Consider the following 24,360-nt stretch of genomic DNA (forward strand, 5'->3'; position numbering starts at 1 on the left):
GTAAGTGCCAAAGGACCTCAGGCCAGACCGATGAGCTCTACAAAGGCCACGAGGGTCAGCCTGGAGACTCCTTCACGGCACCATCTCCACCAGCGTATCTTCAGCTACCACCGGCAGTCCAACCAGCAAAGGCCGTACTGCAGTCCAGGGGCCAAAGTTCTCAAAAGGCCCAAAAAGGCCAAAGCGGCACCAGATGATGCAGGCCGCGCCCCCCCGGCCCGAAGCAGCCGGCGATCAAAACCGTCGAGCCCACCAACAAGGCCCAGCACCAGAAGGTCCAAGGCAGGCCAGTCTATCCCCGGGTCTGGTTTCCCGACCAACGGGACGGAGCCCCAGCACGGAACCACAGGGGCCCCGCACCCCGATATAAGCGCCAATCCAGGGTGCTCCGTCAGCCTCCACCAAGCCGGCACAGCGCAGCAACCATCCGTGCCGCACCCGAAGCGGGGCAGGCTGAGCCACCCAGGCTGCGCAACCGCGTGGTCACCACCACCAGGCCGCGCCCCCGAGCCCCGGGCTGCTCAGATCTCCCTCGGGGGGGCCGTGGTCCGAAGCGACTGCCGAAGGTCCCCTCCAGGAAGCACTCACCACTCGCCCCGCTCTGGCTTTTCCCGGCCGCCCACGTAAATGCGCGGCAGCCCGCGCGGTCAAGCAGGCCTGCGCGGCGGGTCCGCCTCCAGCCCAGCCCGCTCTTCGCAGCTCCCCCGCAGGCACACCTGCAGCCGAAAACCCGCGGCAGGCAGCAACACTCCGATAATCTGAAGCCCCCCAGCACTGCCACTTCAGTAGAAATAAACACTTACAGCCCTAAGTCCGGCAGAGCCTCACAGAGTGACGGCCATCTTGCCGGCAGGCTAGCTCCGCCCGAACCAATTATGGTCTGGCCATTGACAAACTGACCACACAAATTGAACGCTGGATTAAGCTACTGCTGTCCCTGGCGAGCCAAATTGCCATCATCATTAGTGCTTCCCCACTCTTTATATGTGTTCACGAACATTCCTATTCCTCTAATGAGCAGTTTCTTTGCCACTATGAAGGGCCTCCAGACACGGCTAATTTAGGTTGCCTGTAGACCCAGGAGTAAATGGGACAGACTAACTCTACCTTACGAAAGGGGTGTTTTTGGCATGCCAGATCGACATAAATACTTTCTTGGGGTGCAGTGCCAGTTTGCGTACCACTAGTATAATGCTTATGAGCAATTGCCTTATTTGAAACCAGATTGGGGCCAGGTTGGGAGTGCCAGGCTTTCCTCTATTCTCCCCTGGGCATACCAAGGGACCCCTCAGATACTCAGGCACTATACACTACTAGTTGGGCATGGGGGAACCTCACCCGCTGCTTTGTTCGGGTTTACTTTTTCTCCTGCAATTCCACTGACTTACAATCCATGGCTTCCTCTCATGGCAGAAAAACTGGTACAGCCCACATTAGTTACCTTCCAGCTGCACACACTGATGGCCCTATTCTGGGAAGGCCATGTCATCACCCTAACAGATACTGACCAATTTAGGAACGCCACGGATATGGACCACATCATAATTAGATGGCTGCATAATACTCTATGTGACAGACTGCCCTCTTTCCCGCTGGCTCTTGGCGAATTCCCTCAGCTGACCTTAGTAATTACCTCCACAGAGGGGACAAGACTGGTCTCCGGGCTGCATCAAGCTTGTATTGCATTGAAACCAGATTGCACTGGCATCTCAGAGCTTTGTGGGAAAGAAATCTGGGATGCCTGGTCTCTGACAAGACTTGATGCTATTGTTGTACCCAAACCAAGCTCATTTCCCCCAGTCATTGGCATAATCTTTTGCATTATAGGTTTCCCTATTGCACATACACTACCCTACATGGCCTGGCTAGAATTGACCGTACACGCTCACACCACTGCCCTAAATGCCGGACTGACAATGCAGATTTGATATAGCTAGCCTAGACTTGTCCAGCTGTTCTCTTGTCCTCACCATGACTGGTAATACACTTATACCTGACCCCCTGCAGGTCTTGCTTGGCTACGTTAAAAATATCCCACCTAGTACACACAGAATCACCACCATAGTGCTGTTACTTGCTAAAGGAAGGCTTGTGATTGCTGGAGTAGTACACATTGCCCCACTGATTCCGACTGGTTGAAAGATGATTTATTGTGACACTACAAGTGAAGAGTATGCCTCCTTGCAGCCCTCCACGTCACCACCCAAAGACATATGGCACCCATTATGTTATTACCTACTTTCACTAAACTCTGATGTTTCTGATTAAGATAATCCAAGGCCCTTACTTCTGTATGTGCTGAGCACCCCATTTCCAATCCTTGTGCTCTATTCTGTCCATATACCAGACAATTTTGGGTTCTAACTCTGATGGATCTGATGCTCCCTATGTCTCCTTATATACATGTATAATCACATGGTTAACCTGTTTTTCAGTTGCAGTTAAATTGTATATGCCTGATCAGCTGCCTGACGCTATGTTTGTTGTGTTTACATTTATAACACATTAAAATGAAAAATAAATAATTAAAAAAACAGATTAATTTAGACACATTTCTGGTAGGCTAGGGGTAGATTCTATATTTATCATTGTAATACTATATGGAGATAGTCCGATTGTATATAAAAATTGTTATCAATGTAAGAGCAGTCATAAAACCAGATCAGCATTTTTTTTGTGTGGTACAATTTCACCTTAATTTATAGTCCTTTTTCAAAGAATCTTCCTCTGATTTTTTTTTTGTTGCTATTAATCCAGAGTTGTCATTTAAAAATCAACACCCAATGGTTCTTTCTCTCCGAGATCATCGTCATGACGGAATCCCCTTTGCAATATAGAAAATTTTATTATTACTGTTTGTTTGTCAGTGTCAATTAATGTTATGATTTGTAGTTGCCTGTGACCAATGAAAACATTTTGTTAAATGAAATGATTGTAGAATTTATTATGTAGTATAGATTTTCTACAGACAAATGTATCATATGTTGGCTCTTTTCCACTCAAAGAACAGAGAGATATTTATTTGTATAAACACAGAGATGCCAGGGCATCATAAATATTCCTCTCTCAGAAGGGTTTTGAGTCATAATGGTTACAGTGGACACTTTCTCAAATATGGATTATTGTTCCCCTTTGCCTAAGACACCTACTGCGAAAGAAATGCCCCAATATTTTTGACATATATTTTTTATCTTCTTTGCATATCACAATTATTAATTCAATAGTTTCTGACAGAGGATCCCAATACCTTTCACACTTTTGCAAAGATTTCTTGTAAGGTGTAGGAAGTTGGCTCTGTATGTACTATTTCAATGTAAGAAATAGCATGCACAGAGTCCAAGGGTTCCCCTTAGAGGTAAGATAGTGGCAAAAAGAGATCATTTGAATGCTCTAGTTTGTGGTAGTGTGGTCAAGCAGTAGGCTTTTAAGAGGGTAGTGTTAAGCATTTGTTGTACACACACAGGCAATAAATGAGGAACACACACTCAAAAGACAATTCCAGGCCAATAGGTTTTTATATAGAAAAATATATTTTCTTAGTTTATTTTAAGAACCACAGGTTCAAGGTTTACAAGTAATACTTCAAATGAAAGGTATTTCACTCAGGTATCTTAGGAACTTTGAATCAACACAATATCATGTACGGTTTTGGCAAAAATGTCAATAAGCTATTTTAAAACTAGACAGTGCAATTTTCAACAGTTCCTGGGGGAAGTAAGTATCGGTTAGTTTTGCAGGTAAGTAAAACACCTACAGGGTTCAAAGTTGGGTCCAAGGTAGCCCACCGTTGGGGGTTCAGGGCAACCCCAAAGGTACCACACCAGCAGCTCAGGGCCGGTCAGGTGCAGAGGTCAAAGTGGTGCCCAAAACGCTTTGGCTTCAATGGAGAAGGGGGTGCCCCGGTTCCAGTCTGCCAGCAGGTAAGTACCCGCGACTTCGGAGGGCAGACCAGGGGGGTTTTGTAGGGCACAGGGGGGACACAAGTCAGCACAGAAAGTACACCCTCAGCGGCACAGGGGCGGCCGGGTGCAGAGTTCAAACAGGCGTCGGGTTTGTAATAGGTTTCAATGGGAGACCCAGGGGTCTCTTCAGCGATGCAGGCAGGCAAGGGGGGGGGCTCCTCGGGGTAGCCACCACCTGGGCAAGGGAGAGGGCCACCTGGGGCTCGCTTCTGCACTGGAGGTCGGATCCTTCAGGTCCTGGGGGCTGCGGGTGCAGTTCTTTACCAGACGTCGGGTTCTTTGAAGCAGGCAGTCGTGGTCAGGGGGAGCCTCTGGATTCCCTCTGCAGGCGTCGCTGGGGGAGGCTCAGGGGGGTCAACTCTGGCTACTCACAGGGTCGCAGTCGCCGGGGAGTCCTCCCTGTAGTGTTGTTTCTCCGCAGGTCGAGACGGGGGCGGCGGGTGCAGAGTGGAAAGTCTTACGCTTCCGGCAGGGAATGTGCAGTCCTTTAAAAGTTGTTTCTTTGTTACAAAGTTGTAATTTCTTTGGAACAGGGCCGCTGTCCTCAGGAGTTCTTGTTCCTTTAAGATGCAGGGTAGTCCTCTGAGGCTTCAGAGGTCTCTGGACCCTGGGGGACGCGTCGCTGTTGCAGTTTTTCTCGAAGTGGGGAGACAGGCCGGTAGGGCTGGGGCCAAAGCAGTTGGTGTCTCCGTCTTCTCTGCAGGGCTGCAGGGCTGCAGGTCAGCAGTCCTTCTTCATCTTCAGGTTGCAGGAATCTATCTTGCTTGGTTCTGGGGGCCCCTAAATTCTCAATTTAGGAGTGTGTTTAGGTCTGGGGGGTTAGTAGCCAGTGGCTACTAGCCCTGAGGGTGGCTATACCCTCTTTGTGCCTCCTCCCTGAGGGGAGGGGGGTACACCCCTAATCCTATTGGGGGAATCCTCCAACTACAAGATGGAGGATTTCTAAAAGTCAGAGTCACCTCAGCTCAGGACACCTTAGGGGTTGTCCTGACTGGCCAGTGACTCCTCCTTGTTTTTCTCATTATCTCCTCCGGCCTTACTGCCAAAAGTGGGGCCGTGACCGGAGGGGGCAGGCATCTCCACTATCTGGGATGCCCTGTGGCGCTGTAACAAAGGGGGTGAGCCTTTGAGGCTCACCGTCAGGAGTTACAGTTCCTGCAGGGGGAGGTGAGAAGCACCTCCACCCAGTACAGGCTTTGTTACTAGCCACAGAGTGACAAAGGCACTCTCCCCATGTGGCCAGTAACATGTCTGGTGTGTGGCAGGCTGGCAAAACTAGTCAGCCCACACTGGAAGTCGGGTATGTTTTCAGGGAGCATCTCTAAGATGCCCTCTGGTGTGTATTTCACAATAAAATGTACACTGGCATCAGTGTGCATTTATTGTGCTGAGAAGTTTGATCCCAAACTTCCCAGTTTTCAGTGTAGCCATTATGGTGCTGTGGAGTTCGTGTTTGACAGACTCCCAGACCATATACTCTTATGGCTACCCTGCACTTACAATGTCTAAGGTTTTGCTTAGACACTGTAGGGGCATAGTGCTCATTCACCTATGCCCTCACCTATGGTATAGTGCACCATGCCTTAGGGCTGTAAGGCCTGCTAGAGGGGTGACTTATATATGCCATAGGCAGTGTGAGGTTGGCATGGCACCCTGAGGGGAGCGCCATGTCGACTTAGTCATTTTCTCCCCACCAGCACACACAAGCTGGCAAGCAGTGTGTCTGTGCTGAGAGAGGGGTCCCTAGGGTGGCATAAGACATGCTGCAGCCCTTAGAGACCTTCCCTGGCATCAGAGCCCTTGGTACCAGGGGCACCAGTTACAAGGGACTTACCTGGATGCCAGGGTGTGCCAATTGTGGAGACAAAGGTACAGTTTTAGGGAAACACTGGTGCTGGGGCCTGGTTAGCAGGCCTCAGCACACTTTCAAATCATAACTTGGCATCAGCAAAGGCAAAAAGTCAGGGGGTAACCATGCCAAGAAGGCATTTCCTTACATAAGACACAAAGAATTGAACACCGATTTTCTTCTGCTGAACACCCTTGGCAAATGGGCAAACAAATCAGACCAATCAGAGTCCGGAAAAGTACTTTCTGTGTTTTAGCAGGGCCACCAATGATCAGAGTGTAGTATTTACTAGTAGCTGAATGTCATTGTAACAATATAAATCAGTGCCACCAGGGTTTCACCATATTCCTGCTAGCAAGATTATCACCTCACATACATCCTCTAGTCTCAGCAGCTAATGACTACATGAATCGCCTATAAATCCAAAGACAATTAATCTAGGAAAGCCTATGGCATTCTGAAATCAAGATGAAGAACATGCTGACAAATCAAAATCAGTGTATTGCTCCTGAAGGTAAAGTTCGATTATCTTCTCGTGTTTTTCCTTTTCATACAGTACTACTCAAGTTTAGACCACAATATGTTAATTATGGTTAATTATGGAGCCTTTTGTTTGAAAATGTCTTGCACCTGGAGAGTTTATTTTGTCTTCCATATTCACAATTGAAACCGTATATTTCAGATCCTTGTTATTGCCTATCTTCATAACTACCGCCAATCAAGTTGCAAAAACAACTGGAATGTGAGGTCAACAAATCTGTGATTCCCAAATCCTTCAGAGAGTACTCATCCAGAAAACTATTTTAGGAACATGGTTCTTCTGTTTAGGGCCCCTTATAGGGTCCCTGTTTTTTCCAAAGGCATGGAGCTTCATGATGGGGGCATACTGTTGCATCTGGGAACCAGACTCGCCAGAGGTGGCAGCTGGTTCACTTGCCCCTGCATCCGTGACGTTGTTGCTTTTCCCTCCTAACTGGGGCCCTCTTAGGGAGACCCTTGATACCTTTCATGTTTATGAATTGCAGGGTGGTATGGTGCCTACTGGGAGGAGTCCCTTTTCTTGGTGTGACCTTCACAGTGTCTAGTTCTTGACAGTCAGACAGAGTATGATTAGATCGCTAAGGTACTTATTGAAAAGAATAGGAGGGAATACCCAGCTCAGTTTTACACAGGAATCGTACTGAATTTTTGGAGAGGATGCTTTTCCTTTTTATCTGTGGCAGATATATGTCTGTGTTTGAATGCTGATTGGTTGAAATAGAAAACAGATTACCAAGAAGCCTAATAATCGTAATTTATTCCATAATAAAGATCAACCACTGTGAATGTTTAACATGACCACTGTGTCCCAATGCCCAGCGCACGCATTTTAGTGGAGCATTGCAGATGGACCAGCATTTCATTATTAATGGACGCCGACACACCTCTTATACGTGAAGAGCTACTGCCTCCAGTAGCTCTGGCACTAACTGTAAAGTGTATGTGGGCTCAGATTAAAAAAACATTTCCATGTCAACACCAACATAGCTTCACTTATACAAAAGCCAGCCTGTTAACTTTGTCAGTGCGTTTTCATTTGGACGATTGAGCGCCAGGACCAGCTAATGTTTAACACATGAATGGTACAGAAATAATAAAAAACGTATGTCATCCTCCCGGGGGAGAATTTAGGGAAAATTAAAATTCTCACTTGTGATCTTAATTTAGAATGTCTGCCCTTGTCGTCCTAATGCATGAAGAGAATATGCTGACAAAGTTGCAGCTTGCCCCTCCACCTCTATGTCATCTGATAGTCTGCTGGCCATGCTAAGGAACGCAAATGGATGTCACATTAACTGTGCTTCTCTACACATCTGATATAGTCCACTCACCATCATCCCCGTACACAATCACATTTTCTTGTCAAAGTAAAGTTATACGTTCCGTCCATTTAAATAATTAAAGCAGAAAGCAATTCGTCAGGGAATCAGTAAAAAATGTAACTGCGTTCTCAGTGGAGCCTGTGAGTTAATTAAACAGCTTGTCCCATGCGTGTACTTTTACCACAAGTTTAAAGTTGACAAGCGAGCATTGAAGTGATCGCTGGCAGGAGCCGGAATGTCCCGGCAGTGGCCTCTTTTGTCAGACTGTCTGCAAAAAGCTCGTGGATGCCTTTATATTAACAAAACAGTGCATCACAGGCCGCATTCTCTTTTGAAGATTGTTGGTGTAACTGTATATATTTTCAAAACTAGGAAAAATGGATTTGATGAACGGTGGTGGCAGTTTTCGTTCAGTTCTCCTTTGAGACCTTTCATCGAGTTGTTTTCCGTTCTCCAACTTGGCAATACCTTTAGGATTCAAGACTCACGCCAACATTCTTCAAGACACTCATTTCCGGTTCTTGAGGAGCCACAAGAGACCATGCTCCAGGTGACTAGAGCAGACACCTGGGTAAATCTTGCAGCCTTTGTCAGAAAGATCACTGTTGGCCAGAAAAGTGCTTACTTTTTGTCTGAGCGTTTGTCCATTCTATGGAAGTATCATGGAGGGGAATATATTGTCTTACCGGAGGAATTGCACGGACCATTCTGCATGGACCATACAGAGTGACCGCTACTTCTAATCTTCCAACCTCCATCCCATCACGTCCCCCTGGAAGGGCAATATGATGGATTTATTATGTACTTCTGTTTGATTGGGGTTTTTAATTGAGTGCAATGAAGCATATCACGAGGGGGAGGCCATTCGTTGGTAATTATGCCTACTACGGGCAGTGCTATAAACACTGCATCAAAACACCTAGGGGGTGATTCTGACCCCGGCCGGCGGCAGAAGCCGCCGGCCTGGCTGGAACCTCCAGAATACCGCTGCGCGGTCAAAAGACCGCCGCGGTTATTCTGAGTTTCCTGCTGGGCGGGCGGGCGACCGCCAGAAGGCCGCCCGCCCGCCCAGCGGGAAACCCCTTCCCACGAGGAAGCCGGCTCCGAATGGAGCCGGCGGAGTGGGAAGGGTGCGACGGGTGCAGTTGCACCCGTCGCGATTTTCAGTGTCTGCTACGCAGACACTGAAAATCTTAGTGGGGCCCTGTTAGGGGGCCCCTGCTGTGCCCATGCCATTGGCATGGGCACTGCAGGGGCCCCCAGGGGCCCCACGACACCCGTTACCGCCAGCCAGGTTCTGGCGGTCAAAACCGCCAGAACCAGGCTGGCGGTAAGGGGGTCGGAAGCAGTGCCGCCATGGAGGATTCCCCAGGGCAGCGGGAAACCGGCGGTACACCGCCGGTTTTCCGTTTCTGACCGCGGCTGTACCGCCGCGGTCAGAATGCCCATGGGAGCACCGCCAGCCTGTTGGCGGTGCTCCCGCGGTCGTTGGCCCTGGCGGTAGTCTACCGCCAGGGTCAGAATGACCCCCCTAATGCTGGCTCTACACCGAAGAGAACAGAAGGTCTCCCTGCGGTGTTGAAATAGCCCATATAACCCATTTGAGAAAAAACAATGCTTGATCATGGAAGCCAATGGATATTTTAGCTTAAACAAAGTATGTCAGTGGTGTCCAATAAAAGAAAAAAACTGCAGTTGTCCTTGGGCTCCATGAAATTTGGAAAAAAAACTATGAACTGAATGAACAGTCCAGCTGAGTTTTAGTGTAAATATCACCTATTAAGAGAAATCAAACATCAGCATAACATGTTGAGGCCATTTTATCTGTGATCTGCCAAACAAACTATATAGCCAAATCCCTTTACATCCCCAAAAAATCATCTTTTGATTTCTGACGATAAATATTCTTTTACCCTAGCAGTAAATAATTTCTAATCCTATGTTGAAGTATCCATCAAAACAACATAACATTATAGAGTGGATTAGGGCCTGAGAACAATTTACTCTTGCACATAAAAGTAGGGGGCGTGGTGAAGGATAGGGATGGAAAAGCTGTCTTCATATGTTGGTCCTCAAAGCAGAATGAGTTGGATATTTTCCTGTATAGAGGTGAATGTCATGCTTATTAAAAAGATGAGCTTCAAGCTCCTTTCCGAGTGGAGAACTGAACCTCATCTGTGGTGAAATGCTGTATCAGATTCATTGTGTGAATCTTGAGAAAGCCTGTCTTCTATTTGTTTTCTTTTTGCACTTCTTTATTTCATGCCTGGCAATGCCATGTGTTGACCTCATAAGGTGGTGAGGTTTTTGTGAGGTAGGATAGGTTGTTGGTTGTCAAGAAGGCAGAGAAATGAAGGAGAGACGACAAGTCCTGGCAATCAAAAATAAATAGGCGATGAGAAATTTAGCAGATTCCAAATCAGAGCTATCATCATGGAGGCGTTATATGAGGCATCATTTAGACCATAGGCCTCTCTTTAAAGAAGGTAGCATTGTTTCAGGATCTCATATTAGGGCTTTGCAAAGTATGGGGAACAATTTATAATCAAATCAATATATCATTGGCTAAAAGAGAAAATTAAAAATTGAATAATTGTGGGCAATATTAGAGGACCTCTCTGTGTTTCACTTACTAGGAGAATCATAATATATCTTTATGAGATGGTTACACAGAAGAAATTTGCCACCACTAGAGTAGAGACAGGGCTTAATGTAAGTCGGTGGTTTCTAGCAGGGCCCTCTGGTACTCATTTGGAGGACCAGAACTTATTTTTAATCATCAAACATTTCCTGACAACAAAAGAGGGAAAATGCACAAAGGGGAAAGAAGAAGAAAGACGGAACATCATCACAAAAGGAGAAAGCAGGGACCTAGAAAAGTGAGATAAGGGGTCAGGGTGTGTCTAGTAGTTGATTAAAGAGGTATGAGGTGGATTCCAGACCACCCAGCCTTGGTATTCGGCACCTTGGTCCAGTTTGCAGGCTCCTGAACAGAGCCTTGAACACCAACATTTAGGCCCTCATTACAACCCTGGCGGTCGGTGTTAAAGCGGCAGTAAAACCGCCAACAGGCCGGCGGTAAAAAAAATGGAATCACGACCATGGCGGAAACCGCCAACATAGACAGCCACTTTAACACTCCAACCGCCACGGCGGTACAAACAAACAGTGCAGCGGTCACCGCCAACAGACAGGCGGAAGACAATGTACCGCCCACAGTATCATGAGAGGCAAATCCGCCACCTTTTCCGGGGCGGATTCACCGCGAACAAAAACAGGACTTGGAAGGAAAAACGCTCACCTCTACACACCCCGCGAGGAACCAGGACACCATGGAGCCGGAACTCCAAATTCTACCTGCCATTCTCTTCCTGCTCCTCTATCAGGAGCACGAACGCTGGCGGCAACGACCACGGTGAGTACTGCACCTACGACACAGGGGATGGGGTAGGGAAAAGAGAGTGACACACACATGCAACATGCAAAACCCCCACCCCCACTCTCACCCACTATAACACATACACAAATACATGTTGATACATTACATTTACACCCCCCAACCCTCCCTGGAAGAACGCAAGGACAAAAGCAAATGAGTTGAACGAATGTAATCAATAAAAATCCATTAGTCAAAAATATATATACACTATTAACAAATATATACACCAAGAATTAAAGTCCATGTACTGCACCTATATAGTCCGTGGACCACTGGGCCCAAAATGCATGGGTGAGGCCCACAAAAGATACCCGATCCAAACGGAGAAACACTGCAGGGGCATCAAATCGAAATAAAACAGGCACCTTAGGGGGAAGGGAAGGGGGGGCACCTCAGCCGTATGAGTGCACGACGCCAGCTGCACGAGGGGGCTCCATGCCCATTGATGTATCCTGGGGAGTGCAAAGCCACAGTCTCTCAAGTCTTTCCAGTGGGTGGTTTGCCCACTGCTTTATCCTGGGGAGTGCAAAGCCACAGTCTCTCAAGTCTCTCCAGTGGGTGGTTTGCCCACTGCTTTATCCTGGGGAGTGCAAAGCCACAGTCTCACAAGTCTGTCCAGTGGGTGGTTTGCCCACTGCTTTATACTGGGGAGTGCAAAGTCACAGTCTCTCAAGTGGATAACAGTCTCCACAGGTTCTGGAGGGGGCTTTGTGCCCAGAGTGCTTCATCCTGCCAAGGACTGAGGTAGTGGATGTGACACTCCACTGACGGTGGGCCTACATGGAAGCTGTCCAGGCCCCTGGAACTGACCACCAGCTTCGTACTAATGACCACTGGGGATGGCAGCCACGTCTGCGGTGGTGCCACTGGCACATGATGTGGCATGGCCGCTGGCGGTGCTTGCAGCGGCCTCAGTAGCGGCGGTGCTTGCAGCGGTGTCCTGGGCAGCGGTGCTGGTGGCGGCGGTGTCCTGGGCAGTGGTACTGGTGGTGGCGGTGTCCTGGGCAGCGGTGCTGGTGGTGGCGGTGTCCTGGGAAGCGGTGCTGGTGGCAGCGGTGGTGTCCTGGGCAGCGGTGCTGATGGCAGCGGTGTCCTGGGAATCTGTGCTTGTGACGGCGGTGTCCTGGGAAGCGGTGCTGGTGGCAGCGGTGCATGTGGTGGTGCCGTAAGGAGTCTTGTCCACCGTGCAGGTTGGCGGCAACTTCCCTTTCTTTCTCTGCCCCTTCCCCACCTTGGATGGTGGCGAAGCTGTCTTGCCATTCCCAACTGTAGTCCTGGGAGAGCCCTTGGTGGCAGGTGTTATGCCCTTCTGTAAGGAAATGCCTACTTGGCATGGTTCCCCCTGACATTTTGCCTTTGCTGATGCTAAGTTATGATTTGAAAGTGTGCTGAGGCCTGCTAATCAGGCGCCAGCACCAGTGTTCTTTCCCTAACCTGTACTTTTGTTTCCACAATTGGAACACCCTGACATCCAGGTAAGTCCCTGTAACTGGTACCCCTGGTACCAAGGGCCCTGATGCCAGGGAAGGTCTCTAAGGGCTGAAGCATGTCTTAAGCCACCCTGGGGACCCCTCACTCAGCACAGACACACTGCTTGCCAGCTTGTGTGTGCTAGTGGGGACAAAACGACTAAGTCGACATGGCACTCCCCTCAGGGTGCCATGCCAACCTCACACTGCCTACAGGTATAGATAAGTCACCCCTCTAGCAGGCCTTACAGCCCTAAGGCAGGGTGCACTATACCATAGGTGAGGGCATAAGTGCATGAGCACTATGCCCCTACAGCGTCTAAGCAAAACCTTAGACATTGTAAGTGCAGGGTAGCCATAAGAGTATATGGTCTGGGAGTCTGTCATGCACGAACTCCACAGCACCATAATGGCTACACTGAAAACTGTGAAGTTTGGTATCAAACTTCTCAGCACAATAAATGCACACTGATGCCAGTGTACATTTTATTGTAACATACACCCCAGAGGGCACCTTAGAGGTGCCCCCTGAAACCTTAACCGACTACCCGTGTAGGCTGACTGGTTTTAGCAGCCTGCCACACACCAGGCATGTTGCTGGCCACATGGGGAGAGTGTCTTTGTCACTCTGTGGCTAGTAACAAAGCCTGTAGTGGGTGGAGATGCTTATCACCTCCCCCTGCAGGAACTGTAACACCTGGCGGTGAGCCTCAAAGGCTCACCCCCTTTGTTACAGCACCCCAGGGCACTCCAGCTAGTGGAGTTGCCAGCCCCCTCCGGCCACGGCCCCACTTTTGGCGGCAAGGACGGAGGAGATAATGAGAAAAAAACAAGGAGGAGTCACTGGCCAGTCAGGACAGCCCCTAAGGTGCCCTGAGCTGAAGTGACTCTGACTTTTAGAAATCCTCCATCTTGCAGATGGAGGATTCCCCCAATAGGGATAGGAATGGTCCCCCCCTCCCCTCAGGGAGGAGGCACAAGGAGGGAGTAGCCACCTTCAAGGACAGTAGCCATTGGCTACTGCCCTCCCAGACCTAGACACACCCCTAAGTTCAGTATTTAGGTGCACCCCAGAACCTAGGAAACTAGATTCCTGCAACCTAAGAAGAAGAGGACGGCTGAACTGGAAAACCCTGCTGAGAAGACACCAACTGCTTTGGCCCCAGCTCTACCGGCCTGTCTCCCCACTTCTAAAGACACTGCACCAGTGACGCGTTCCACAGGGACCTGCGACCTCAAAAGCCTCAGAGGACTGCCCTGCATCTAGAAGGACCAAGAACTCCCAAGGACAGAGGCTCTGTTCCACAAAGACTGCAACTTTGCAACAAAGAAGCAACTTTGAAACAACACACGTTTCCTGCCGGAAGCGTGAGACTTTGCACTCTGCACCCGCCGCCCCCGGCTCGACTTTTGGAGAACAAACACCACAGGGAGGACTCCCCGGCAACTACGAGACTGCGAGTAGCCAGAGTTGACCCCCCAGAGCCCCCACAGTGACGCCTGCAGAGGGAATCCCGAGGCTCCCCCTGACCGCGACTGCCTGCTTCAAAGACCCGACACCTGGTAAAGACTCTGCATCCGCAGCCCCAAGGACCTGAAGGATCCGACCTCCAGTGCAGGAGCGACCCCTAGGTGGCCCTCTCCCTTGCCCAGGTGGTGGCTACCCCGAGGAGCCCCCCCCCTTGCCTGCCTGCATCGCTGAAGAGACCCCTTGGTCTCCGATTGATATTTATTGTGAACCCAACGCTTGTTTGCACACTGCACCCGTCCGCCCCCGTGCCGCTGAGGGTGTACTTTTTGTGTGGACTTGTGTCCCCCCCCCCCGGTGCCCTACAAAACTCCCCTGGCCTGCCCTCCGAAGACGCGGGTACTTACCTGCTGGCAGACTGGAACCGGGGCACCCCCTTCTCCATTGAAGCATATGTGTTTTGGGCACCACTTTGACCTCTGCACCTGACCAGCCCTGAGCTGCTGGTGTGGTAACTTTGGGGTTGCCTTGAACCCCCAACGGTGGGCTACCTTGGACCCAACTTTGAACCCTGTAGGTGGTTTACTTACCTGCAAAAACTAACAAACACTTACCTCCCCCAGGAACTGTTGAAAATTTCACTGTGTCTAGTTTTAAAATAGCTATATGTCATTTATGTGAAAACTGTATATGCTATTTTGCTAATTTAAAGTTCCTAAAGTTCCTAAGTGAAATACCTTTCATTTTAAGTATTGCTTGTGAATCTTGAACCTGTGGTTCTTAAAATAAACTAAGAAAATATATTTTTCTCTACAAAAACCTATTGGCCTGAAATTGTCTCTGAGTGTGTGTTCCTCATTTATTGCCTGTGTGTGTACAACAAATGCTTAACACTACCTTCCGATAAGCTTACTGCTCGACCACACTACCACAAAATAGAGCATTAGAATTATCTCTTTTTGCGACTATCTTACTTCTAAGGGGAACCCTTGGACTCTGTGCATGCTATTTCTTACTTTGAAATAGTACATACAGAGCCAACTTCCTACATTGGTGGTTCAGCGGTGGGGTACAAGACTTTGCATTTGCTGCACTACTCACCCAATACCTGATCACACGACTAAATTCCAAAAATTGTCATTGGAAACTGATTTTTGAAATTTTTGCTATTTTTTTTAATTTTTAAAAGTCCTGCTAGGGCCTTGTGTTACTCCCTGTTAGCATTTCTTTTAGAATTTAAAAGTTTTGTAAAAGTTTGAATTAAGTTCTAGAGATAGTTTTAGATTCTTAAAAAGTATTCCAACTTTTAGAAACATAGGGGGTTATTCCAACTTTGGAGGAGTGTTAATCCGTCCCAAAAGTGACGGTAAAGTGACGGATATACCACCAGCCGTATTACGAGTTCCATAGGATATAATGGACTCGTAATACGGCTGGTGATAAATCCGTCACTTTTCCGTCACTTTTGGGACGGATTAACACCTCCTCCAAAGTTGGAATAACCCCCATAATGTCTAATGCAGATGAGAATGTGATGGAACTCGACATCACCCCTTACCTGAATCTTAGGATGAAAGAGTTAAGGTCTCTCTGCAAAATAAAAAAGATTAGAACTGGTTCAAACCCTACCAAATTACAGCTCCAGGAGCTTTTGGCAGAGTTTGCCAAGAACAACCCCTCTGAGGATGACCTCACAGAGGAAGAAGCTAGTGATGTGGAGGAAACACCACCTCCAATCCTAATTAGGGAGACCAGGGCTCCTCAAGCCCTGGTTCCAAATGTGATAGTCAGAGATACTGGTTCTCTCACGGGAGAGTCCAGCAACTCTGGAAACATTGAGGACAGTCTCAATGAAGAGGACCTCCTGCTAGCCAGGATGGCCAAAAGATTGGCTTTAGAGAGACAGCTCCTAGCCATAGAAAGGTAAATACAAGAGATGGGTTTTGGTCCCATCAATGGTGGCAGCAACATAAATAGGGTCAGAGATTCTCCTGTCATGTTGAAAATCCCTAAAGGGATTGTAACTAAATATGAAGATGGTGATGACATCACCAAATGGTTCACAGCTTTTGACAGGGCTTGTGCAACCAGAAAAGTAAACAGATCTCACTGGGGTGCTCTCCTTTGGGAAATGTTCACTGGAAAGTGTAGGGATAGACTCCTCACACTCTCTGGAAAAGATGCAGAATCCTATGACCTCATGAAGGCTACCCTGATTGAGGGCATTGGATTCTCCACTCAGGGGTATAGAATTAGGTTCAAGGGGGCTCAAAAATCCTCGAGCCAAACCTGGGTTGATTTTGTTGACTACTCAGTGAAAACACTGGATGGTTGGATTCAAGGCAGTGGTGTAAATGATTATGATGGGCTGTACAATTTATTTGTGAAAGAACACCTGTTAAGTAATTGTTTCAATGATAAACTGCATCAGCATATGGTAGACCTAGGACCAATTTCTCCACAAGAATTGGGAAAGAAGGCGAACCATTGGGTCAAGACTAGGGTGACCAAGACTTCCACAGGGGGTGACCAAAAGAAAGGGGTCACAAAGACTCCCCAGGGGAAGAGTGTTGAGACATCCAAAGGGAAAAATAGTAAAGAGTCTTCTACAGGGCCCTAAAAACCTGCTCAGGAGGGTGGGCCCAGAGCCTCTTCACAATCCAATTTTGGGTACAAGGGTAAAAACTTTGATCCCAAAAAGGCCTGGTGTCGTAGCTGTAATCAGCCAGGGCACCAAATTGGAGACAAGGCCTGTCCCAAGAAAGGTTCCACTTCTAACTCTACTCCAGCTAACAATGGAATGGCCAGTCTCCAAGTGGGATCAACAGTGTGCCCAGAGCAAATCAGGGTTCATACTGAAGCTACACTAGTCTCTGAGGGTGGGTGGATTTAGCCACACTGGCTGCCTGGCCCCCTAATATGCAAAAATACAGGCAGCAACTCTTAATTAATGGGCAAAGTGTAGAAGGCCTGAGGGATACAGGTGCCAGTGTCATCATGGTGACAGAGAAATTGGTTTCCCCTGGTCAATACCTGGCTGGACAAACTTATCCAGTCTCCAACGCTGACAATCAGACTAAAGTACATCCCATGGCTATGGTAACTTTAGAGTGGGGAGGGTTCAATGGCCTGAAACAGGTGGTGGTCTCCTCAAATATCCCTGTAGACTGTTTGCTTGGAAATGACCTGGAGTCCTCAGCATGGGCTGAGGTAGAACTCAAAACCCATGCAGCCATGCTGGGTATCCCTGAACTGGTGTGTGCAAAGACAAGGGCACAGTGCAAGGCTCAGGGTGAAAAAGTGGTGTTGGAGCCTGGAAAAAGGGCCTAACCCTCCAAGAGAAAAGGAAAGACAACTGGGAAACCAGTTGCAACACAACAGGAAAAAGAGAACCTCTCTTCTCAGGAAGAAGTTCTGCCCTCTGATGGAACTGAGCCCATGGAGTTAGAACCTTATCAGGTTGAGCTCCTAGGCCCAGGGGGACCCTCAAGGGTACAGTTGTGTAAGGGGCAAGAAACCTGTCCCTCTCTTGAAGGCCTTAGGCAGCAAGCTGCTGAAGAGTCCAATGGAAAAGTAAGAGGAACACATAGAGTCTATTGGGAAGATGGACTCCTTTACACTGAGGCAAGAGATCCCAAACCTGGTGCCACTAGGAGAGTGGTAGTGCCTCAGGAGTTTAGGGAGTTCATTCTGACCTTAGCTCATGATATTCCTCTTGCTGGGCATTTGGGACAGACCAAGACGTGGGAGAGACTAGTCAACCACTTCTATTGGTCCAACATGTCCCAGAAGGTCAAGGAGTTTTGTGTCTCCTGTGCCACCTGTCAAGCCAGTGGTAAGACAGGTGGGCACCCAAAGGCCCCCCTCATTCCACTTCCAGTGGTGGGGGTCCCCTTTGAAAGAGTGGGTGTGGACATAGTGGGTCCACTTGAACCTCCCACAGCCTCAGGGAACCAATACATACTAGTAGTAGGGGATCATGCTACTAGATACCCTGAAGCAATTCCCCTTAGGTCGACTACTGCCCCTGCAGTAGCCAAAGCACTCATTGGTATTTTTACCAGAGTGGGTTTTCCTAAGGAGGTGGTGTCTGACAGAGGTACCAGCTTTATGTCAGCATACCTGAAACACATGTGGAATGAGTGTGGGGTGACTTACAAATTCACCACACCATACCATCCACAGACCAAAGGTCTTGTTGAAAGGTTTAACAAGACATTGAAAGGCATGATCATGGGGCTCCCTGAAAAACTCAAAAGGAGATGGGATGTCCTCTTGCCATGTCTGCTTTTCGCTTACAGAGAGGTGCCTCAGAAGGGAGTAGGGTTTTCCCCCTTTGAACTTCTGTTTGGCCATCCTGTAAGGGGACCACTAGCTCTTGTGAAAGAAGGCTAGGAGAGACCTCTTCATGAGCTTAAGCAAGATATAGTGGACTATGTACTATGCCTACGTTCCAGGATGACAGAGTATATGGAAAAGGCAAGTAAAAACCTTGAGGCCAGCCAACAGCTCCAGAAGCTTTGGTATGACCAAAAGGCTGCTATGGTTGAATTTCAGCCAGGGCAGAAAGTCTGGTTTTGGAGCCTGGGGCTCCCAGGGCACTTTAGGACAGATGGAGTGGCCCTTACCCAGTGCTAGAAAAGAAGAGTCAGGTCACCTACCTGGCAGACTTAGGCACTAGCAGGGCCCCCAAAAGGGTGATCCATGTGATCCGCTTCAAGCTCTTCCATGATAGGGCAGATGTGAATCTGTTGATGGTAACAGATGAGGACCAGGAAGCTAAGAGTGAACCTCTCCCTGATCTCCTCTCCACAGACCCTAAAGATGGCTCAGTTGATGGAGTGATCTATTCAGACACCCTCTCTGGCCAACAGCAATCTGACTGTAGTAAGGTCCTACAACAGTTTGCTGAACTCTTTTCCCTAACCCCTGGTCAGACACACCTGTATACCCATGATGTGGACACAGGAGACAGCATGCCTGTCAAAAACAAAATAGTCAGACAGTCTGACCAAGTTAAGGAAAGCATCAAGGTGGAAGTCCACAAGATGCTGGAATTGGGAGTCATTGAGCACTCTGACAGCCCCTGGGCTAGCCCAGTGGTCTTAGTCCCCAAACCTCACACCAAAGATGGAAAGAGAGAGATGAGGTTTTGTGTGGACTACAGAGGACTTAATTCTGTCACCAAGACAGATGCCCATCCCATTCCAAGAGCAGATGAACTGATTGACAAACTAGGTGCTGCCAAATTCTTAAGTGCCTTTGACTTAACAGCAGGGTACTGGCAAATCAAAATGGCACCAGGAGCAAAAGAAAAGACAGCATTCTCCACACCTGATTGGCATTATCAGTTTATTGTAATGCCCTTTGGTTTAAAGAATGCCCCTGCAACCTTCCAAAGTTTGGCGAATCAAGTCCTTGCTGGCTTGGAGTCCTTTAGTGCGGCTTATCTTGACGATATTGCTGTCTTTAGCTCCAACTGGCAGGATCACCTGGTCCACCTGACGAAGGTTTTGAAGGCTCTGCAACCAGCAGGCCTCTCTATCAAGGCATCCAAATGCCAGATAGGGCAGGGAATTGTGGTTTACTTGGGACACCTTGTAGGTGGAGGCCAAGTTCAGCCACTCCAGCCTAAGATCCAGACTATTCTGGACTGGGCAGCTCCAAATACCCAGACTCAAGTCAGGGCATTCCTTGGCTTGACTGGGTACTACAGGAGGTTTGTGAAGGGATATGGATCCATAGTGACAGCCCTCACGGAATTTACCTCCAAGAAAATGTCCAAGAAGGTAAACTGGACTGTAGAATGCCAACAGGCCTTTGACACACTGAAACAAGCAATATGCACAGCACCAGTTCTCAAAGCTCCAGATTACTCCAAGCAGTTCATTATGTAGACTGATGCCTCTGAACATGGGATAGGGGCAGTTTTGTCCCAAACAAATGATGATGGCCTTGACCAGCCTGTTGCATTCATTAGCAGGAGGTTACTCCCCAGGGAGCAGCATTGGAGTGCCATTGAGAGGGAAGCCTTTGCTGTGGTTTGGTCCCTGAAGAAGCTGAGACCATACCTCTTTGGTACTCACTTTGTAGTTCAGACTGACCACAGACCTCTCAAATGGCTGATGCAAATGAAAGGTGAAAATCCAAAACTGTTGAGGTGGTCCATCTCCCTACAGGGAATGGACTTTATAGTGGAACACAGACCTGGGACTGCCCATGTCAATGCAGATGGCCTTTCCAGGTTCTTCCACTTAGAAAATGAAGACTCTCTTGGGAAAGGTTAGTCTCATCCTCTTTCGTTTGGGGGGGAGGGGAGGTTGTGTAAGGAAATGCCTCCTTGGCATGGTTACCCCCTGACTTTTTGCCTTTGCTGATGCCAAGTTATGATTTGATAGTGTGCTGAGGCCTGCTAATCAGGCCCCAGCACCAGTGTTCTTTCCCTAACCTGTACTTTTGTTTCCACAATTGTCACACCCTGGCTTCCAGGTAAGTCCCTTGTAACTGGTACCCCTAGTACCAAGGGCCCTGATGCCAGGGAAGGTCTCTAAGGGCTGCAGCATGTCTTACTAATGTATGCAATCTCTCAACCAGATAGACATTGTTACAGCCACTCTCATCCAAAATACATCCTCTCACACCTATTGTGACACCCAGAGAAGCTGCGGCCAACAACCTCCGCGTATGACCAAAGGGCTGTGCACAGCATGAGGTTCGGTGGTTAGGGGGGGTTGGCCGCAGGGTCTTGCTTCAGACCAGGTTTTGCTGGCAACCTCCGCTGCGCATGGGCGAAACCTGTGTGCAGCGGTGGTTGGATTAACGCATAGTAATGAACATTACTAAACGTTAAAAAAACATAGAAATTCACAGAAAAAAAACAAGGGTTACAGGGACGTTATAGTTAGGAAATGGAATTTAATCAAACCATAGAAATTCACTTAAAAACCGTAGGTAAAAGGGACGTTATAATTAGGTTCACATTTTAAACGCACAAAACCATAGAAATTCACAAGTTATAGTTACCTCAAGTAACTATAACTCATGCCATAAGGTAACAATAACTCACACACTTGCGCGGTATCTCTTTGGCGCTGCTCGACAAATCTTCACAAACTTTCCCCAAAAATTTGCCAGTCATGTAATCTGCTGTCTGGAAAGTTACAGGCTAAACCATCCGCTGGGGCTGAGAAAAATGCGGGGGTCCCAAAACACGTTTTCCCCCATTCATTTTTCCATAGGGATTTTGAACAGCAATAGCGCTGAAACTACTGGACAGAATTACACCAAATTCGGCAGAAAGGTAGGTCCTGGTCCAGAAGGAAATCCTTTTTTGCTGTGGTTTAATCCTTCAGTAGGTTTTGAGAAATTTTGGGGAAAACAAATTTGTATTATCTAGGAACGTGAAGGATTTGTGACCCCTTCTGATATTGTGCTTGGATCTGGTTGGCTAACAACACTTCAACAAGGGCGCCGTTGAAGTGTTGTGTGCCATGTTGGGACCCAGTCCCAGAAAAAAGTAAAAAATAAAGAAAAGGTGCAGGGTGACACCCTGACCCCTTAGCTCTGGTGGCAGGCCCCCCTCAGGGCTAAAAGCATTTTTTATATACTTTTCACAGGGATGCACGGCAGATCCGGTGAAAATGTTAAAAAAACACACTTCAGTTTATTATGCACCCGGGTGGGCCAAGTCCAGGGGCAATCTTTTTTTGAGTGCGAGGGGGGCCGCCCCGCTCTGCGGCCCCGGGCTCCATTACCTCCCAGAGGCAAAATGGAAATTATGTGCAGAGGGATGTACGGCCCCGTGGATCACCACCTCCCTAGGGCGAAATTGTTTATTGGAGTGGGGAGGCCCATCAGCCTCCCCCTCAGCCCTGAGGACCCCCACCTCCACGGGGCTTCAATTACTTAATAAGCGGGGGTGCGCAGCCATTGAGCACATATTTTACACGATTTGTCAAAAATGATCTAGGTTAAAATGCATTATAAATAAAAGTTAAAACGTATTTTGTAACTTTAACAATGAACCAGTCTATGAAAAATATATTTCTCTTAACCTTCACACGTTCATCTAATGAATGCAAATGTTAGTAATATCACAAATTCTGCTTCTTTATTAATAGAATGGATATAAACAAGTTTATGGGAGAGGAAATGTAATTTTGAAATATGCATCATACTAATTATCAGCATTTTCTCTCTCATTTCTTGAACGGCTGAGAACCAGCATCCAGCAGATAGTTTAGCTGCAACGTTATAAAAATGAATAAATATGATTCTTAGCTGTTTTTTTAAATAGTTTAACTAACGGCAACTGTCCTGTTATCATGAAGACATCATTCTTGATTGCCCAAACAAGTGATGGAGACAGAAAGAAGATACAAGTTTCAAAACTGTGTGAATATTAAATGTGCATTCCTAGATTAGTGTGGAAAGCTTTATGGGAGCTTTTTGAGAAGACTTAGAGGCTTGGGCTCATTCAGCAGTAATTCCCTCATCTATTCGGAAACTCTGTGATTTCTCGCAGATGCTTTCCGAGCTGCTCACTTTGAGCTGCTTTGTTTTTTACACTCAGGGCCTGATTTAGATCCAGGTGGAGGGAATACTCCATCAAAAATGTGACGGATATCCCGTCCACCATATTACGATCCCCGTAGGCTATAATGAGATCGTAGTACTGCGGACGGGATATCTGTCATGTTTGTGACAGAGTAACCCCCTCCCCCAGGATCTAAATCAGGCCCTTAGATTCTATTTCAAGACTTTATTTTAAATTTTCTTTCTCTAAAACTCTATTGAGTTCCAAATGCTTTCAGATATTTGACTTATAAACTTTTTATGGGTTAGTGTACATAATTTTCTTTGTCTTATTACCTTACTTAGATTGGACTAAGGAATTGATTTTTACGGAATGCTCTTTATGTATTTGTTCTGTTAAGTTTTGATGTATTAATCAATTTGTCAATAGAAATGAGAAACTGAGACTTGTTAATAAAAGTATTTAACCTACTTCAAATTCTCATAATTGACTTTAAAAAGAAATGTCATTATTACATTGAAAGTTAGACATGTTTTGACTGTAGCCTCTATTTGTCTCAAACTGTACCTCCAACATTCATTGCCTGGGACCCTGTAGCAAAGCGGAAGACAACATTATTTATTACAGGCAATTTCTGCTCTAGCAGTAGGTTCAGAGGAGACTTTATTTTGGTGGATTGCACAATAAAAGGGTTATTTTAATTATTTAATTAGAAAAATGGCCAAACATATCAGCCTGACCCCATTCACTCAGGTCGTAAGACATGTTTGGGCATAACAGACTAGCAAACTGTTATAGATGGCAGACAGGATAGCAGAACATAGGTACATGCAGTTGAAAAATTATATTTCCCACAATTACTTGTACATTAACAACCATTAGATCATCAGCACACTTTCGGGTCAGTAGTAACAAACCAAGTATTTCGGCCCACCTGTATCGAGTTCACTTGTCTTCCAACAGCAATTGTTGTGACTCTTCACTTTTTGCTATAGTTAACACTTAGCTTGTTCAACCCTTCAGCTTTGGTGTATTGCTATTATTCCATTTACTTCAGTTCTCTGGTTACCTTACCCCTTTGTTTGTGAATTCTGCTACGTTACATCCTTGTTGGTTTGTGTCTTTGCCTAGGCCTTCTTTTTCCCAGAGCAGCATGGGTTTCCATGTTTGGCTCCTGTGCGGCACACGTGGGTAGGTTACAGCATCCTCTGTTCTTGCCTGGAGAAAGTCCTGCACCTTGTTATCCTTATTTCTAATGTATGTTCCATGTTGTAAACTTTGTAATTGTGTTCTGCCACCCATAAGTGGAGATTTTGGTCTTTTTAATGTGGCCCAGAAACACTGTGCTTCTGCAAATCTATTCTGGGATTCCAGAATACTTGTCTGCATGAGTGAGTTTCTCTTTCTTTTCCTCCTTATCCCATTTGCCCCCTTAGCCTTGGTCTTGTTTAACATCTTTGGTCCAGTGTTGGCATCTAGGGGAAGACAGAGGGATTGTCCTTCACATCCACATGCTTGGAACCCTGTGTATAAGGCACATGGCTACAAACCCCAAGACCCACATCACGACCCTCCTGATAAGCCCACAGACCCAACACAGCCTGACAAAAACTTTTGAATGTAATGTGAGAGCTGCCTTCATTACCACAAATGTGTGTGTTGTGTTCCTGCATGTGCAAGTATGGTGGTTGAACCTATCCACTTGGAAGTACTTTGTGCATGTATCGTGACTCTGCCTTGCGAGTTGAGTATGTGAAGATGGAGAACAAGAGTTA

The sequence above is a fragment of the Pleurodeles waltl genome, chromosome 6 (genome assembly GCF_031143425.1).
Source record: "Pleurodeles waltl isolate 20211129_DDA chromosome 6, aPleWal1.hap1.20221129, whole genome shotgun sequence".
In the NCBI taxonomy this organism is placed as follows: Eukaryota; Metazoa; Chordata; class Amphibia; order Caudata; family Salamandridae; genus Pleurodeles; species Pleurodeles waltl.